The sequence below is a fragment of the Centruroides sculpturatus genome, unplaced genomic scaffold (assembly GCF_000671375.1).
Source record: "Centruroides sculpturatus isolate CEXI.00-Female unplaced genomic scaffold, Cexi_2.0 scaffold931, whole genome shotgun sequence".
Classification (NCBI taxonomy): Eukaryota; Metazoa; Arthropoda; class Arachnida; order Scorpiones; family Buthidae; genus Centruroides; species Centruroides sculpturatus.
The window spans coordinates 239,781-246,001 of NW_019385181.1; the positions used below are offsets into that span (position 1 = coordinate 239,781).

Genomic DNA, 6,221 nt, shown 5'->3' on the forward strand with positions numbered 1-6,221 from the left:
AAAAACGCCCACCGAGATTTAAACTCGGATCACTGGATTCAGAGTCCAGAGTGTTAAACATTACACCATGGCACCTCACCTTATCGCATATCACCTTAATGCATTGCAGATTGCCTTATCGACTATCTACGTAAAGATATCGCCGCATCTGTTGTTGCCGATAATGGAAATCTCTCCGTCTACACTTTCTCGTTAAAAAGCGAAGCTGTTGCCACAAATGTGTCGCGAACAGAATGACGGTTGCGGTCGTGTGGAAAGCAAAAGGATCGTAAATTGTCGATGGCTTTCCTTGATCGGTGTGTAAATAATCGAATAATTAATTCGTTTCAAGCGTATTACTGTTCGCGGCAAATCCGCAAACTTTTCGAACAGCCCTCGTAGAGTATCAAGATGTTTTGTGAAAACGGAAGAAATGAATTGACAAGTTTTCTAAATATTAAAATTATTTATAATTTTAATTTACTCAAGAAATTTTTGATCTGAAAATAATTTATAACTGAAAAATTAATTATTTAGGTTATAAATAATAAAAGTTAATAAGGTTATAGAAAAGAATTCTTCCAAACATTCACGAGACATTGTTCTAACTACTCACAACTGAACGACACAACTAAACGACACGATGGCACACACGTTAAGGTCGGTCTGACACTGTGCAGGAAAATCAAATGGTTTTTCGATTCTACTCCGGTGGTCGGTACAGTTCGCCAAAACTGTTAAATTTCCCCCCACACACTACCAGGAATTACTCAAGATCAGGCATGAATGGTGTATCCTTTGAGAAAAAAATATCTAAAAAAGATGCACATTAGAATCTAGAAAATAAATACTAACACATGCATTTTATTAGATGGCACACAATAAAAATAATTTGTAAGTGTTTTTATTACGTTTATCTGAATAAATTTCTTTGTAACAAAATATTTTGCCAAATCCGAGAAAAAAATTTGTCGAAAGAAACTTTCCTTTAGAAAATTTAATTAAAATACTTGAAATATTACATCTATGACGTAGAACTCGTGACGTAACGCCTGACGCATTGCAACGACAAATTCGAATTCGTTCCATTTCGTATTGTTGCCGACGCCATCTTGGAAATTTATGCTTTCCGGAAATTGCGAGTTCTTTTTCCCTCCATTTTGACATTTTTCGTACGAATTTTAATAACCAAAGCTTGCATAACGTAGGTAACTTAATATTTTTTTTATTAATAATTTATGAAAATTAAATACCTTAATTTAAATTAGATACGCTTCTTTAAACCTAGATTTGCTGCCTGTAAAAATACGGAATACGTTTTTATAATTTTATTTCTTACAAATTTCTTAGCGATATTTTAGAAGGTTGTTCCATTTGGCATCGAATTAAATTAATTTATCAAATTACAAATAATATTCGCTTGGACATTTTCTTTCAAAGAGACAATAAATGCGCTGTATTAGAAAATTTTAATAATTAATTAATTAATTAATCATCTGGATATTTTCTATTGTTAATAATTAAATTCTTAAATTACTCTAGAAAGAAGTATTATTCTCAAATGTTATAATCCATTTTCCAAAGAGACGTGGAAACATTTTGGAAACTTCTTTTGCTCAAAACAATTAACAAGCAGCAAAACAACAGACAGGTAAGGCGTTTCAATTTTCATTCTACGACGTATATGCAGTCAAAAATTGTATATAAAAGTTAGAATCTTTATTGCCCAGTCTATGAGTTTATTATTGTAGAACGATGCTCGAAAAGTAATGTTATTCATTCACGCATTTTGCTATTCGGGTGAGACAATCTTCTAGTCCACTCTGTCCAATTGTATATAAAAGATTCACATTAGTCTAATAGCACAATCTGACAACTGACGCGTATAATCCAATCAGTAGGACAGTAATTCCATATACTTTTCGAAGTACTTTTAGGGTTTTCTCGTCTTTCGTTTGGGGATATTATGGCAGTTAATCGCCTAATTAATCCGGTTGCGATTTTACAAAATAATTGAGCTGGCAAAATCCATTTTTTTCGGTTGGTAGACTGAGATCTTCAGTCTACCAACCGAAAAAAAATGGTTGTTGGTCAAGTTCATTTTGTAGATTTGCTGTCTCCACTTTACATATTATCCTGAGCATTGCAATAAATCAATTATAAATGAGTTTCTTTCTATTAAGAGAAACATTTACTTTCATTTAAATAAATTTAAATAATTGAAGTAAAAATTCCAACTAAAATCATACATTACAGTAAACTACATTCTACAATAATAAAACGCCAATACACCAATTATACGCAAATTAAACTGTCTCCAGATAAGACAGAAACAGACTCAGTCTTCCTTAGAAGAATTTTTAATTATTCTCCTTCTGTTTCTGTTCGGAGCACTGGACGACGATAGGTTATTTATAGAAAGTGACTTTCGTTTAATTTTGTAATATTAAAGCCCGGGAAAAATAAGAAAGACTTCTTTACTCCGCTGGTAAAAAATGAGGCCTGGCCCACAAAATCAAAGAGTAATTAATGATACACGAGACCCGAAATATACGTGCAAATCGCCCAACAAACATATTTCAAATTTTCTCTCCGGGATTAGATTGCGGGTCGCTCACAGCAATTAAACGCAATCATATCCGACCCAAGCGTTGAACAATATTCTAAAATATACGAACATCTATAAATTATTCATTTTTTAATTAATATATTGTTTCTATAAAACATCTAAATACAGTTAAAAGTAAACCGATATATTAATTATCAAAGTTATAATTAACATTATAGCGAGACATTAACATCACCTCAGGTAAGTTCTATTCAGTTTTCCATCTTACATTTAATATACATAATTCATAAATAATAATAAACAATATGTAATTATTCTCTTACTATCCATAATATAATATTTATTGTACTATTTAGAATATAAAATATAATTCAATTTCACATTTTATAACAATCATAATTATACATTTTTCGTGGGCAGCATCATAGCCAAGTGCTGTCATATAAAAATATTATTTTGACAAAAAAAGCCACAAATACAAACACACATTCAATCATACAAAAAAAATGATACATACAAGATAAAAATACAAATAAAAATAATTACAACTCTAAAAAATATAACATAACACTAAAATTTAACCAATATAATTCTAAAAAGTATAAACAATACACAATTAATCAATACACAACCATTGAAAAACTAAAATACACCGAACAACAAAAAAATTTCTACTGCCGCAAAAAACTTTATACACACCGGCGATGACAAAAAAAGGAGTTCCGGACCGCTGTAACGCGGTCCGGGGGGACAGAGGTGGGTCAAAACACGGACAAGACTATACAAACACCGGCGATGACAACGAAAGGAGTCCCGGACCGCTGTAACGCGGTCCGGGGGGACAGAGGTGGGTCAAAACACGGACAAGACTATACAAACACCGGCGATGACAACGAAAGGAGTCCCGGAGCGCTGTAACGCGGTCCGGGGGGACAGAGGTGGGTCAAAACACGGACAAGACTATACAAACACCGGCGATGACAACGAAAGGAGTCCCGGAGCGCTGTAACGCGGTCCGGGGGGACAGAGGTGGGTCAAAACACGGACAAGACTATACAAACACCGGCGATGACAACGAAAGGAGTTCCGGAGCGCTGTAACGCGGTCCGGGGGGACAGAGGTGGGTCAAAACACGGACAAGACTAAATAAACACCGGCGATGACAACGAAAGGAGTTCCGGATTGCGTTACAGTGCTCCGGAGGGACAGAGGTGGGTCAAAACATGGACAAGACTATATACACATTGACGATGACAACGTAAGGAGTTCCGGAGCGCTGTGACGCGGTCCGGAGGGACAGTCAGCTAATCTAAGCTTTATGATTTATTAGTTTACCGTAAATGAAATTAATTATCACTACTAAGACTAAAATAATTGTTTACATCTTAGTAATTGTTTAAAGTCTTGCATTAAATTCATTATTCCCAACCAGGAGTTACTGATATCTTCTACAGTTAAACATTACATTTTCCTTCAACAAAAATTGTACTAACCATCGTTATACGTAATATCATCAGATTTTCCAAGAAATTGAAAAAAAAAACTTTTAATAAAGTTAAAGTAGGACGTTAAAAACGTGTTTTTCATTATTGTTTCTATTGTTGACCGGATATATGACTATCTACTGCCTATTTAGAGTAATAAATTATTTGGACAGAATTTAGATAATCCAGGTTTTATTATAAAATGTATTTTTATGTTAGAAAAATCTATATCTTGAATATAATAGTAAAGTAATTCGATAAAGAAATGTAAAGCATTTGTAATTTTTGAAATTTGCTATGCGAATTAAACAGAAAGTTTACATAAGTGATATTAATCGAACAATGTCACTTAAGACAAAGGGAAAATGAAATACATAAATTTATCTATTGAATTCCAATTACTAGGTTCTCAATAACGTTAAGAATTTTACTAATTTAACTTTCTGTTTACATTCCTTCTGTAATTTTACTTTTATCTTCCTAGTTGCAAATGGCAAATTTCAAAAATTGAAAACATTTCTCACATTCTACGTAATTTAATAATCGAAATCAATATCAACGTTACGAAATACGTCTATCATTTTATAAATTGAACAAAGTAGCCTGTTCATATTGGATGAACAGTTTAGTCGATCGAAAACTAATCACACATTGGTTTGTGAATGTCATCTCCTTCTGAAGAAGAAGCTGCAATTGTAGTTTCTCCGATAAGAATTAAAACGAGTCATTTGCATAAATAAATAAATACAAAGCATTAATTCGATCACCAAAAATTTTATATATCTCTCAGATTTTTGCATTGTAGTGCCTTTATCTGCCGTGAGAAAATTCATAATTTATTATCGTAGTTTCTATCAGGATGTACGCAGGATTAAGAGAAGGAATTTGTATGAGCTGCTTTCTAAAACCCTTCTGGATGATGGCTCTCGTCTTCAGTGTGGAGCCATATTTCATTTGCAAATGCGAAAATATTCCATTTAAAATGGAAAAATTAAAAAATTACTACATTCGTTTCATCAGATATTTATTTTGGCAATATTCCGTCTTCTTCGTCTTACAGACCATTCCTAGTGTAAACGAGTTTGTGTTTTGTAGGGAATTCTATTTATTTATCGATAGAAATGCAATAAAAGTAGCTTTTGCAATATTTAATTTAATTTATTTATTTACTTTGATTTTCTTCAAAAATAATAAAGCAGATCTTAATATAGAATTGCGAGACGAATACTTTCGAAAGAAAATGATAAACGGAAATTCTGTAACGAAAAATTTCTCTCTCCTCTATTATTTCATAATAATTGTATTTATATTGTGTATACAAATCTTGAATTTAATTTATTATCCCTCATTGATAAAGATGAAAAAATTCAAAGGAGAAGCTGCATTGTGTAGTGTTCTGATTGGTCTAAATATGAATCTGGTCGTAGATGGAACTGCCTACTACTTCTTGTTAGGTGGTGTATTGTTATTAATTGCTCAGAAAGAATTTGACCGACTCCTTTGTGACTTCACTATATTAAAAAGAAATGAGATGAACCTGGCTTATAAACTGAATGAATTGGTAGCGCATCAACACAAATTATGGAATTTTGTTGATCAGTTCAACACTAAACTCAATTTCCCACTCGGTGTCATTTACTTTGGTATTATATGGAATATGTGCTTTTTTTATTATTCTTATTTGTTTTTGGAATTTAACAATTTCATACGATATTGGTTATTGCTGCTGGTAATATGTTTTACTTTCCTTTGTATAATAGCTGCCATTTTGTTATGTTCGTTTGCATTCGCGGTATGCAAATACGTATTAAAATGATAATGATGCAAGGAAATTCGCTGGAGAAATAACATTTTCTGTATTTCTTTCAGATGGAGAATGGCTTTCAAGATATAAGACAATTTGCTGTTTGTAAATTAAAATTGGAACAGAAGCTAAAGGTAAACTTTCGGAATTTACTTTTTTAAATGTTTATTGTGTTTAATAAATAATTAATTTTAATTTTATTTAGATTTTGAACTTTATGAAAAGATTTGGAAGAGTTTCATTGCATCTTTCGATAGGTGGTTTCTACATTATCGATAAAAGAATTCCTTTTAAGGTAACTGAATAAATTTTTCTTCAATTTCTTGACTCCATGATTTCAGCAAAAAGATTCCTTCAGATCGAATTTATGAAATTCGTTTTGAAT

At 32.1% G+C, this 6,221-nt stretch overlaps 1 long non-coding RNA gene across 1 annotated transcript; it reads left to right on the plus strand.

Annotated features, from left to right (window-relative positions):
• The first annotated feature begins 905 nt into the window (after positions 1-905).
• Positions 906-6,138, plus strand: LOC111635847. Its single transcript, XR_002758446.1, has 4 exons — positions 906-1,183; positions 1,522-1,630; positions 5,902-5,970; positions 6,042-6,138. It is a non-coding gene; the product is annotated as an uncharacterized LOC111635847 (long non-coding RNA).
• The last annotated feature ends 83 nt before the right edge of the window (positions 6,139-6,221 follow it).